Consider the following 14266-nt stretch of genomic DNA (forward strand, 5'->3'; position numbering starts at 1 on the left):
TAATTAGAAATGTCAAATAAGTATATTTTTTTTCACTTAATGGATATATTAGAGAAAGATTGTAGTTATTTTCCCTTGAGGATTTTAATTAAAAATTTTAAATTTCCATGGATTTATTAAAATATTAATAAAACTTAGAAGGCTGTAAAGCATAATTATACTAAAAGACTTATATGACAGTTATATTAAAAGAGTCAACATAGATTGAAAGTATGATCTAATTTAATAGGTACATTCCTATTACAGTGTTGGTTTTCATGTTGATCCTCAGTAATTAAGTTATGCCATCATTTTATCATAACTTATTTTGCTTACGATGCTTAGGTTTTGGATATGCAATCTTTTAAGAATACACAAGTTCTGGATAGTGTATCTGACAGAGGAGGTAGGAGAAGACAAAAACCAAAAATAAAACAAAGATGCTGCTAGAACTGTGATCATCAAATGTTCCGTTCATCATTGCATTATTTATTGAGTGGCTCCAATTTGTACCATGGAATGGTTTACTTAGTATTGTCTTTATCTTCTCTTTTATCCTGGAAATAGGAAAACACATGGAATACACCTTGGAAAAGTCTGATGTGTTTTCAGTCTAAATATGAATTAAATGCTGCCATTTAAAATTGGCAGGAAATATTTTCCAGGCACTCCTTGCTTTGAATAAATAACATAGACTTTTTACAAGCTTGATTACATACACACACACAAATTAAGCTGTTTTTATGATTTCAATAATATTTAAAAGTAGGGTTTCCTAGGATATCTAAACAATAGGAATTAAATTCTTAATGACAAGGACACCTAGTAAACAAAGGAGATGTACAGAGAAGGGTACACAAACATTTAATACGTATCTATTTGAAAGAATATTGCTACCAGAGACAAATAAAGCAGAATCAATTAGTAACAACAAACATTTGTCCCAATATTTCATTTTAAAAGAAAATCAAAACGTGATACCTTAAATCTTATTTGAAAATTAGATGGTAGTGATTAGATTTCAGTGTAGAAATTACATCTAGTTGGAGCCATTGGTAAGTAAGGTCTATAACTGCAATGTCTAATACAGAAGCTACTAGCCAAATCTGGCTATTGGGCACTTGAAATATGGCTAGTTCAGATTGAGATGTGCTGTCAGTGCAAAATACACACTGCATTTCAAAGACTGAGTCAGAAGAACAGATGCAAAATCTCATTAATAATTGCTTCTACTTATTCCATGTTACAATCACAGTATTATGGACATACTGTGTTAAATAAAATATATTATTAAAATTAAGTTTATCTGTTTCTTTTTCCTTTTTCTCACATGGCTACCACATTATTAAAATTGAATAGCTTTGGTCTAGAATGTGAAACATTCTTGTAGCTGTCATTTTATTGTTTGGCAAGATGTATTTCAATTCTACACATAAAGACATTTCAAACTTTCTCAAAGGGTTCAAGCATATCTTCCTTCTCCTCCAGACATCTAGTTAAAAATAAAAAAAAGATGAATAGTAATATGAAAGGAGAAAGAAGCCAAGATAGATTAAGTGAAAAACAATAGTATACATAATGATGTTTGTGGTTGTGCCAATGTTATTGTAATGCATATATAAAATACATATATGTGATTATATATGCATATATTTACATATATTTGCTTGTATATGCGCAGAATGTTTCTGAGAGGATACCCAAGTTTGGCTGGGCACAGTTGTGGCAGAGAAAACTCCTTTCTATTTGTATACTCTTTTGTAATTATACCTTTTCAATTTTGAATAACCATTTTCTATTGAAAAATATACTTGAAAAATATAAAACATAAAATGGAATAAAAGAAAGTAATAAGTAAGGAAAGCCTATGTATTTATACACAGCCTTCTGGTGTGTATTACATGGGTTCATACATTTTTGCTCTGTAAAATGAATATTTTCAGGGAATTCCTTGACAGTCCAGTGGTTAAGACACTGTGCTTCCACTGCAGGGGGCATAGGTTCAATCCCTGGTCAGTGAACTAAGATCCCACATGCTGTGGGGCATGGCCAAAAAAAGTGAGTATTTTCTTATAACTGCCTTGATTTTCAGGCATAATATATTAAAACAACCAAATCAAGAACCTTTAAATGATACATATGCTGCCTAAATTAAACAGTAAGAGAAATGAATAACTCATTTGAAAATTTTCCTAATGCAACTGTTATATAGATCTTTATTACATCACCTACTTTAAACCACATCTGAAATGTACTATATTTCTGTACATGAAGAATTACATGTAGAGATGATAAACCACAATAAGGCTGTATATTTTGAGATAGTGTAGAAAATTTGGATTAATTACCAATTATCCAACAAATTGAGGGCCTACTATGTGCTAGGTACAGTGGAAGATTCTGGGGGTTAAAAGAGACAAGGTTTCTGCCCAAAAGCTTACAGACTTATAAAGGAATTTGTTTTTAATACAAACTTTGTGTTAATCTGTAGTGAGGCATAGAGGGCTAAGCAGCTAATTTGACCCAGTGGAGGCAAGGGATCAGAAAACTTAAAAATTTTGTGCATTTATGCACACAATTTCAAAACTGGTATAAAAGATACATCTAGCTTAAACTCTTTGCAAGAAAAAGAAGGGAAAAAAAAAAATCCTAAAATTCAAAAATATTTTTATATGAAACTAGTTATCTGGATGAAAATCAAAACATTCAGCTAAACTGGAGGATATTTGAGACTTATTTAAACAATGCAAATACAGAGCTATTTGAGAAAGATGAAGTAATTTCTTATATTTTTCGGTTTTCCATTAGGTATCTGTCATTATGGGCTTCCCTAGTGGCTCAGTGGTAAAGAATCTGCCTGCCAATGCAGGAGACATGGGTTTGATCCCTGGGTCAGGAAGATTCCCTGGAGAAGGAAATGGGAACCCACCCCAGTATTCTTGCCTGGGAGAGTCCCATGGACAGAGGAGTCTGGCAGGCTATAGTTCATGGGGCTGCAAAAGAGTTGAACACAATTTAGCAACTAAACAACAACATCTGTCATCACATAGGTGGACAGAATCTAAAGATGAGATATATTTCTCCAATGACATTCTTTGCACATTCCAACCCAAGACCATTCTATACTGAAAGATTTCTTGCAAAAATGGAATTGCTACTTGAAGAAATACTGAAAGAATTGAAATTCGATGATGTGCACATTTCCACTGTGCAATGAATCGGAGCTAACCCAGAAGAAGAGAGAAAATACTCTTGTAGCATACATGATTCCTTGGTGAAGGAGGCAAGTGAAAAAGCTGGCTTAAAACTCAACATTAAAAAACTATGATCATGGCATCTGGTCCCATCACTTCATGGCAAATAAGAAGGGGGAAAAGTGAGAGCAGTGACAGATTTTCTCTTCTTGGGCTCCAAAACCACTGTGGATGGTGACTGCAGCCATGAAATTAGAAGATGCTTGCTTCTTAGAAGGAAGGCTGTGAAAAACCTAGACAGTGTATTAAAAAGCAAAGACATCACTTCGCCAACAAATGTCCATATAGTCAAAGCTATGGTCTTTTCATTAGTCAAGTACGGATGTGACAATTGGACCATAAAGAGGGCTGAGCACTGAAGAATCGATGCTTTTGAATTGTGGTTCTGGAGAAGACTCTTGAGAGTCCCTCGGACAGCAAGGACATCAAACTAGTCAATTGTAAGGGAAATCAATCCTGAATACTCACTGGAAGGAATAATGCTGAAGCTCCACTACTTTGGCCACCTGATGCAAACAGCTGACTCATTGGACAAGACACTAAAGCTGGGAAAGATTGAAGGCAAAAGGAGAAGAAGGAGGCAGAGGATGAGATGGTTGGATAGCATCACCAATTTAGTGGACATGAACTTGGGTGAATTCTGGGAGATGGTGAGGGACAGGGAGGCCTGGCATGCTGCAGTCCATGGGGCAGTCCATGGGGTCGCAAAGAGTTGGACACAACTTAGGGACTGAACAACAACAACAAGCATAGAAGATTCACTAAAATCTGGAAATCTGAACAAATTTTTGATTGCATATTACATTGGAGCAAGATACAAAAATGTATTTTTAAACATATGGTTGATAATTTTGTGAATTAGCATTTTTAAATTAATTTTTGTTTCAGCAGATTCCAAACTAAGGGCAACACGCTCTAGCATGAGAAAATGCCCAAGCTTTCCTCTGGAGGGAAAACTGCAGAAGCTGTGTTAAAAGCAGATACAACCCTAAAAGGTTACAGGTTTCAACACAATGCTGTTCACTCCTGCTATTTCAAGAAATGAATCCTGTGAACAAAGAAACTATATGGGGAAGTGGAACAGACAAAAATGGAGAAGCCTCTATAGGGAATAAACACAACTTTAGGCAAAAAACCAGTGAGGCTGTTAGTTCAGGAAGTCAGTTCAATTAGCATTAGCCAAGCTCCTTCCACAGACAAACCATGAGAGGATGAAGGCGCAGTTAGAGTCGGTTGCATGCACACAGGACACTCTGGCTTGAGCACAGAGTTGAATCTCTCTGATTTCAGACACTTACAAACATTCATATTCCTCACAGTCTCCTTTCTGAGTCTCTGCCACCTCTCATCTCACATTTCATTAGACTCTGTAGTTGCTTCTTTATCTCAGGTATTGCTGTAAGCAGTTAGGGCAAGAGGGTTGAAGAGAAAGAGAACCAAGACAGCTTTCTTGACAGAAGAGAAACCATTTTGCCCTAAGCCATTTTGTGATCTAAGCCAGTAATTAACATTTTAAGAGAACTAAAGAATGCAGAAACATTGCCTGTTATCAAGCAAGAGAAGTAAGGACACTCCCAGTTCTGTGTCAACAGGCAGAAACATTGCCTGTTATCAAGCAAGAGAAGTAAGGACACTCCCAAATCTGTGTAAAGATCAGCCTGGGGCCCTCAACCACCAGATCAACTAGAACCTGAGGAATGATGATGTTGACCTTTTTCTGACCCTCCTGACTTCAACCAGCTATAGCTTGGACTCAATCAAACCCCTTCATGAATACACTTATACTTAAAATTTTCTCAATTTTACTGTTCGGGGAGACACTGCTTTGGGCAAGATCCCTAGTATTCTTACTTGCTGCAAGTAATAAATCTTTCCTTCCCCCAATCTTTGATTTGGTTGTAAAACAAGAGGGAAGGGGCAGGGTACAACCTTTAAAAAAACATAACCATCAGTTCAGTTCAGTTCAGTTCAGTCGCTCAGTCGTGTCCGACTCTTTGTGACCCCATGAATCGCAGCACGCCAGGCCTCCCTGTCCATCACCAACTCCCGGAGTTCACTCAGACTCACGTCCATCGAGTCAGTGATGCCATCCAGCCATCTCATCCTCTGTCGTCCCCTTCTCCTCCTGCCCCCAATCCCTCCCAGCATCAGAGTCTTTTCCAATGAGTCAACTCTTCGCATGAGGTGGCCAAAGTACTGGAGTTTCAGCTTTAGCATCATTCCTTCCAAAGATATCCCAGGGCTGATCTCCTTCAGAATGGACTGGGGACATGAAGAAAACCGGTTAGAACTAACAAGGTCCAAGGTGGCAAAAGATTCGACTTCCAGTGGAATTTAGTCACATTTTATGCTCATTGTAATACATTAGCCCTCTGATGGATATGGTAAGAGACTTATAGAAGATTCCTGATGGGAGAGACTGACTGTGGGAGGAAGTGGGTCTTGTTCTGATGGGCAGGGTCATGCTCAGTAAATCTTTAATCCAATTTTCTGCTGATGGGCAGGGCTGTGTTCCCTCTGTTGTTTGGCCTCAGGCCAAATTATGGAAGGGATAATGAAGGTAATGGCATCCTCCTTCAAAAGGATTTGTATATGCACTGTTGTAGTCAGTGCCCCTGACCCTACAGCAGGCCACTATTGACCCACGCCTCTGCTGGAGACTCCTGGACACTCACAGCCTTGTCTAAATCAATGAAACTATGAGCCACGCCATGGAAGGCCACCCAAAATGGACAGGTCATGGTGGGGAGTTACGACAAAGTGTGGTCCACTGGAGAAGGAAACGGCAAACCACTTCAGTATTTTTGCTTTGAGAACCCCATGAACAGTATGAAAAGGCAGAAAGATATGACACTGAAAGATGAGCTCCCCAAGTCAGGAGGTGCCCAATATGCTACTGGAAAAGAGTGGAGAAATAACTCCAGAAAGAATGAAAGTACGGAGCCAAAGCAAAAACAACACCCAGGTGTGGATGTGACTGGTGATGGAAGTAAAGTCCAATGCTGTAAAGAACAATATTGTATAAGAACCTGGAATGTAAGGGCCATGAATCAAGGTAAGTTGGAAATGGTCAAACAGGAGATCGCAAGAGTGAACACTGACATGTTAGGAATCAGTGAATTAAAATTGACTGGAATGGGTGAATTTAATTCAGATGACCATTATATCTACTATCATGGGCGAGAATCCCTTAGAAGAAACAGAGTAGCCTTCGTAGTCAACAAACGAGTCTGAAATGCAGTACTTGGGTGCAAGCTCAAAAACAACAGAATGATTTCTGTTTGTTTCCAAGGCAAACCATTCAATAACACAGTAATCCAAGTCTATGCCCCAACCACTAATGCTGAAGAAGCTGAAGTTGAAGAGTTCTATGAAGACCTACAAGACCTTCTAGAACTAACACCCAAAAAAGATGTCCTTTTCATCACAGGGGACTGGAATGCAAAAGTAGGAAGTCAAGAGATAACCTGGAATAACCGGCAAGTTTGGCCTCGGAGTACAAAATGAAGTAAGGCTAATAGAGTTTTGCCAAGAGACCACACTGATCATAGCAAACACCCTCTTCCAACAGCACAAGAGAAGACTCTACACATGGATATCACAGATGGTCAATACTGAAATAAGATTGATTATATTCTTTGCAGCCAAAGATGGAGAAGCTCTATTCAGTCAGCAAAAACAAGACTGGGAGTTGACTGTGGCTCAGATCATGAACTCTTTACTGCAAAATTCAGACTTAAATTGAAGAAAGTAGGGAAAACCACTAGACCATTCAGGTGTGACCTAAATCAAATCCCTTACGATTGATTATACAGTGGAAGTGATAAATAGATTCAAGGGATTAGATCTGATAGACAGAGTGCCTGAAGAACTATGGATGGAGGTTTGTGTCATTGTACAGGAGGCCAGTGATCAAGATCATTCCCAAGAAAAAGAAATGCAAAAAGGCAAAATGGTTGTCCAAGGAAGCTTTACATAGCTGAGGAGAAAAGACGCAAAAGGCAAAGGAGAAAAGGAAAGATATATCCATTTGAAAGCAGAGTTCCAAAGAATAGCAAGGAGAGATAAGAAAGCCTTCCTCAGTGATCAATGTAATGAAATAGAGGAAAACACTAGAATGGGAAAGACTAGAGATCTCTTCAAGAAAATTAGAGATACCAAAATAACATTTCATGCAAAAATGGTACAATAAAGGACAGAAATCATATGGACCTAACAGATGCAGAAAATATTAAGAAGAGGTGGCAAGAATACTCAGAAGAACTATACAAAACGATCATCATGACCCAGATAACCATGATGGTGTGATCACTCACCTAGAACCAGACATCCTGGAAGGTGAAGTCAAGGAGGCCTTAGGAAGCATCACAATGAACAAAGCTAGTGGAGGTGATGGAATTCCGGCTGAGCTATTTCAAATCCTAAAAGATGATGCTATGAAAGTGCTGCACTCAATATGCCAGCAAATTTGGAAAACTCAGCCATGGCCATAGGACTGCAAAAAGTCCATTTTCATTCCAATCCCAAAGAAAGACAATGCCAAAGAATGCTCAAACTACTGCACAATTGCACTCATTTCACATGTTAACAAAGTAATGCTCAAAATTCTACAAGCCAGGCTTCAACAGTACATGAACTGAGAACTTCCAGATGTACAAGCTGGATTTAGAAAAGGCAGAGGAACCATAGATCAAATTGCCAACATCTGCTGGTTCATTGAAAAAGCAAGAGAGTTCCAGAAAAACATCTACTTCTGCTTTATTGACTATGCCAAAGCTTTTGACTGTGTGGATCACTACAAACTGTGGAAAATTCTTTGGGAGATGGGAATACCAGACCACCTTACCTGCCTCCTGAGAAATCTGTATGCAGGTCAAGAAGCAACAGTTAGAATGGACATGGAACAATGGACTGGTTCCAAATTGAGAGAGGAGTACATCAAGACTGCATTTTGTCACCCTGCTTATTTAACATATGAAGAGTACATCATGTGAAATGCTGGGCTGGATGAAGCACAAGCTAGAATCAAGATTGCAGGGAGGAATATCAATAACCTCAGATATGCAGATGACACCACCCTTATGGCAGAAAGAGAAGTGGAATTAAAAAACCTCTTGATGAAAGTAAAAGTAGAGAGTGAAAAAGCTGGCTTAAATCTCAACATTCAAAAAATGAAGATAATTTCATCTGGTCCCATCACTTCATGGCAAATAGATGGGAAACAATGGAAATAGTGACAGACTTAATTTTGTTGGGCTCTAGAATCACTGCTGTAGTGACTGTAGCCATGAAATTAAAAGTCGCTGGCTCCTTCAAGTAAAGCTATGACCAACCTAGACAGCATAGACATGAAAAGCAGAGACATTACTTTGCTGACAAAATTCCATCTAGTCAAGGCTATGGTTTTTCCAGTAGTCATGTATGGATGTGAGAGTTGGACCACAAAGAAAGCTGAGCGTGGAAGAATTGATGCTTTTGAACTGTGGTGTTGGAGAAGACTCTTGAGATTGCAAGGATATCAAACCAGGCAATAGTAAAGGAAATCAGTCCTGAATATTCATTGGAAGGACTGATGCTGAAGCTGAAGCTCCAATACTTTGGCCACCTGATGTGAAGAACTAACTCACTGGAAAAGACCCTGATGCTGGTAAAGACTGAAGGCAGTAGGGGACAACAGAGGTATTAGATGGTTGGATGACATCACGGATTCAATGGACTTGACTCTGAGCAAGAGCTGGGAGCTGGTGATGGACAGCGAAGCATGGAGTCCTGCAGTCCATGGGGTCACAAAGAGTCAGATAGGACTGAGCAACTGAACTGAACTGAGTACACCAGCATATGCTAAATGACACACCCACCAGCACCATCACAGTTCTGAGGCTGATCATCAAAGGCAAAACAGTGGACAGTGACCCAACTCCTGGAAAAACCTGCCCCTTCCCCGAAATAGTTGGAATAATCCTTCCAGTCATTAGCCTATGAAATTACCCAGCCCATAAAAACACTAACCAGGCCATACTCAGGGGCTGCTCTTGCCTTCTGAGATGGCCCACACTCTGTGGAGTGTATTTCTCGCTAAATAAATCCATTTCTTACCTATCTCTTTGCCTCTTGCTGAATTCTTTCTGTGATGGGACATCAAGAAACTGAGTTTCATTAAGTCCTGAGATTAAGTGTGATATCAGTTAAAAGACCATGGGTTCAAGTCCCAATCTGAGTTATATGGTTTCAGTTGTGTTTTGGCTTGACACCCATCAAGAGGAGAACCCAGTTTTTTTGGTAACATTCAGTCAGTCAGTTCAGTCACTTAGTCATGTCCAATGCTTTGCAACTCCATGGACTTCAGCATGCCAGGTTTTCCTGTCCATCACCAACTCCTGGAGCCTACTAAAACTCATGTCGATCACATCAGTGATGCCATCCAACCATCTTATCCTCTGTTGTCCCCTTCTCCTCCTGCCTTCAATCTTTCCTAGCATCGGTTAACATTACCCACATCTAATCCATTCTCCACCTCGCTGTCAGGTGGAGACTAAATACACTATTTAGACTTATAAACTAAAAATCTTCTCCTCTTCTGAAAACCTATCTGTGCCCTTGGAATAATGTCTACTCTCACTAACCTGGCCCTCTACTTTCAAGTCCCTGTCTGCCTTCCTAGAGTCATTCCCATCACTCCCAAGTCCTAATCCAGTTTCTAGCCCCTAATTCATCAGCCTTTGTGCAAGCTGATCTCCTTTAAGGCTTTTCTCTTTACCCACACCTGCACCTCTGCCTTCTGCCTATTAAGGTCTACAGTTACCTTTCATGACCAGTACTTGCATTTCTTCAGGCAGGATTTCCTCATCACCCCAATCCTTCTATTTACCAGGAACATTTACTAATATCATTATTTATTTGCCTGTCTACCTCCCCTTAAAGGGGAGAACAGAGGTGATGTTTTACTTGAATATCACTGGGTTGGGAAGATCCCCTGGAGAAGGAAATAGCAACCCAGTATTCTTGCCTGGAGAATCCCATGGAGTGAGAAGCCCAACAGGATACTGTCCATGGGGTTGCAAAGAGTCAGACGTGACTAAGCAACTAACACTTTCACATTATACATAAGTAAGTAAATGAAAATCGCTCAGTCAGGTCCAACTCTTTGCAATACCATGGATTATACCAAAAGCAAAAAAAAGTGCCTGACACATAGTAGGTGAACAATATACTTTGCTAAATTTTGACAAACAAGTGAATGAGAAAATGAGTTAATGAAAGAAATGTGATTTGGCTACATATTTAAGAATATAGGCTTTGCAATACAACAAACACATACATATTTACTATTTGAATGTAGGGAAATGTAAAGGCAATTTTTACTAATGAACATGTTTAGTAGCATATTTGGTACTGAAGGAGTGAGTACATACTAAGGTTAATATATTTCTATGAGCTTTAAAAATTGTAAGATCTAAAATACCATAGAAAAATTTCAGGTTTCAAAACCATTCTTTCACATTAGTTCAGTAATGGTTTCAGAGAGCGAGGAGGAAGGAAAAGAGTGAAGTAGGGAGGAACAGAGGAACTGAAATGACACCAGGAAGCAGAACATTCAAGAGAAAAAGTTTCTACAGGGAAAACACAAGTTCATGAAGAGCAAACTGCTCAGGCTATTACTTCAAGAAGAAAGCTTGCTTTTTCAAGTTTCAGATTTCTTATTTATCCTGTTGCGATACTATGATTTATAAGAAACGTATATTTGGTCTTCCTCCAGGATTCCTGGCTCTTAGCTTAAGTGCTAAGAATGACAAAAGTGTCTCTTGTTGTGTTAATGAGATGACTTTAGGACCCTGCCTAAGGGTGGAGGCTGGTTGCCAGGGGAACCAACCACAGAATTAGAGAGTTGGAACTTTCTGTTTCAACCCCTGAAGGCTGAATCAATCAAAGGGCCATGAGTTTGATGCTTCTGAAATGAAGCTGCCATAGAAATCTTAACAGGTTCATAGAACTTCTGGGTTGGTGAACACATGGAGATTACGGGAGGAGTGTCACGCTGGAAGAGTAGGCAAACTGTGGCACTTTTCCCTGTTTCTTGCCCTACAAATTTCTTCTGTCTGGCTGTTCCTGAGTTACTTTTTTTTTTTTTTTAATAATAAACCAGTGATTGAGGAAGTAGCAAATTAACTGAAACTGAACAGGAGTCGTGGGAACCTTTGGTTTATAGTCAGTCATTACTTATTTGACTTTAGACTTTTGACTGTAGACTTTAGACTTCAGAACTAAGCAAACAACCTGGACTTTGGACTGGCATCTGGAGTCTAAAGAGGGGTCATGGGAACCCCAATCTATAGTGGTGGGTCGGAGACACAGGTAATAAATAGCCCAGGCTTTTGATTGGCTTAAGAAGTGGGGATGATGGTGTGGGACAATCTTGTCAGATTGAGTCCTCAGTGTGTGGAATTGGATGCCATCTCCAGGTAGATAGTGTCAGAATTGAGTTGAATCCTATGGCAACCAGCTGATATCAAAGAACTGCTTGGTGTGCTGAAGCATTCCCTTCTCCCCCTGCTCACACTGCAATTGGGTCCAGGAACCTAATTCACTTGTACAAATGATGCAGTTAGGTCTTTACCACAGAAATAACATCTCTGGCCTATGATCTGAATAGATTCCCTTCATATACTCTGGTAGATTGATTTTAATTATTGATTAAATTGTAAGTTTCTATTAATTATATAGACCTAGGTAGTGAAGGCATTGGCACCCTACTCCAGTACTCTTGCCTGGAAAATCCCATGGATGGAGGAGCCTGGTAGGCTGTAGTCCATGGGGTCACTAAGAGTCGGACACAACTGAGCAACTTCCCTTTCACTTTTCACTTTCATGCATTGGAGAAGGAAATGGCAACCCACTCCAGTGTTCTTGCCTGGAGAATCCCAGGGACGGGGGAGCCTGGTGGGCTTCCGTCAATGGGGTCGCACAGAGTCGGACACGACTGAAGCGACTTAGCAGCAGCAGCAGCAGCAGTGAAGGCTTTGAGATGAAATGTTGGCTACAAAATAACCACTAATATTATGCAGATATACTATCTGCTGTCTGATTGCAAACTTGTTGATATCAGAAGGGAACCCTTTGATTCAAGTTCTTCAAAGCTACATGAGGGGAGGATGTTGAAGTTTTTATGCTGGATAAGGATAAGTCAGGAGAAAGAAAGTAAGTCATGGCCAGAAACTCTGGAATTTCTAGAGCTGAGGTAGCAGAGGCTGAGCCATAGCCAGAATTTTCCTCCACAAAGTTTTACTAATATTAGAAATCAATCAGAACAATGTACTAATAAATTAGCACAAAACAGTCTACTAATTTTGAAAATTAATGCCCTATTCTAGAACTGATTTTCCAGAAATTGAGAAATTGTGCCTTGAAGAAGATGGGGTTTTCTGCTAACCATATCATAGAAGTGAAATATATTTGTAAATATTCTATATATGGTAAATAATATTCTATGTTTTATTTTAAAATTTACATTAGATTTATATGTCTTGCAATTCCTCAACCAAAGAATCCAAAACAAATTAGACTAATATCATTTACATTGATTTAATTTCTTCAATGATTCTCAATAGAAACAATCTGTTTATAGACTTACTAGAATAATTAAAATCACCTAAAAAACTAAAAAATACATTGTAGAAAACATTAAAAATACATTTTAGAAAACAACGCGTATCAAAAAATTCTGATAAATTAACAGGAAATCGTTCTTTTAAAATGATGAATATAGATTGTTACCAGCAAGTAAATCTATAATAATCAATAACTTATATTAAACTCAAGAATAAAAAATACTCATAAAACCTATTACTTTCCATAGGTTTAAGATATTCTTGCATAGAACATAGGATTGGATATAAATGGCACACTTCCCCTCCCTCAGCTTAATGAAACATTTTATATAGTGAAAACATTGTAAATAATGTTTAATATGCCTTATCCAATATAGTTTAGCAAAAATATATATTGTCAATAATGCAAATATTTTTAGAAGGTAGAGTTTGGTGTACATGGCTAATCAGTTTCTATTTATTTAAACAGAACCTTTTAGAAAACGTTGCTGGGTTGATCTAAGAATTTATTAAGGACTAATCTGGTTGGTTCCATGATACATCTTATAAGATTGAAAAATCTTCAGGCTATAATAACAGATTTACTTCCTTCATACTTTTATTACTTTAACTTCAAATAAATGGTTAAAATATAAGTTTTATCAATGTGCTAAGTTGTAATTAAAATGCTTTTCTGGCCTAGTGATGATTCTGAATTCCACATTATTTATATCTCATCTTGTATATAGCAATCATTTCTAAGGTCTATGGCATTTTCTCATTATTCAAAACTAAAGAATTTCAGGCCACATAATAGTATTCTCACTCATGTATTCTGACTAGCAGTAGCAGAAAGATTCAGAATGTGTGAAAATGGGGGAAATGTAAGAATTTCAGTACACTGATATGCCCTTTTGGACATCACATCAGAACATCAAAATAGAGCAAAAAACATAAAGATGTTCATTTTTAACCCAGTGATCTCACTCTTGAGAAAAGAATGGAATAGATGAGAAGTTGAATGCGTGATATTTCTAACAGCATCTTATAACAAATAATGGAAAACCATCTCAGTGGTTAACAAGAGAGGAAGTGGTGATTAATGAAATGATAATATCTGAAGCAAAATTTATGATACAACCTTTAAAAATAAAAATAAGACTAGATAGTAACAGAACAATTTATGATATCTGTTAGTGGTTTCTGCAATGTAATGACTATGATATAAAATAGATATTAATGTAAATAAGGATCAAGTAGTCATATACAAAATGAAAATAGCTGTTATTACTATTTATTATTAATTTTAGTATTATTGATATGTCACTTTAAAAATTAAAATACAATAGATTTACTTATTAATCACAGAATTTCTTTTCTAAGTTCTAGGAGATAATGCTACTAGGTCCAGTTGGAACACAATAAGATCTTTGGATTTTATTTAACTTA

General features: G+C 37.9%; 1 protein-coding gene across 3 annotated transcripts in view; it reads right to left on the reverse strand.

Moving 5' to 3' along the window:
• BICD1 (BICD cargo adaptor 1) overlaps positions 1–14266 on the reverse strand; it is a 251591-nt gene that overhangs the window by 21277 nt on the left and 216048 nt on the right. The window lies entirely within an intron of this gene.

Source organism: Bos indicus, chromosome 5 (genome assembly GCF_029378745.1).
Source record: "Bos indicus isolate NIAB-ARS_2022 breed Sahiwal x Tharparkar chromosome 5, NIAB-ARS_B.indTharparkar_mat_pri_1.0, whole genome shotgun sequence".
In the NCBI taxonomy this organism is placed as follows: Eukaryota; Metazoa; Chordata; class Mammalia; order Artiodactyla; family Bovidae; genus Bos; species Bos indicus.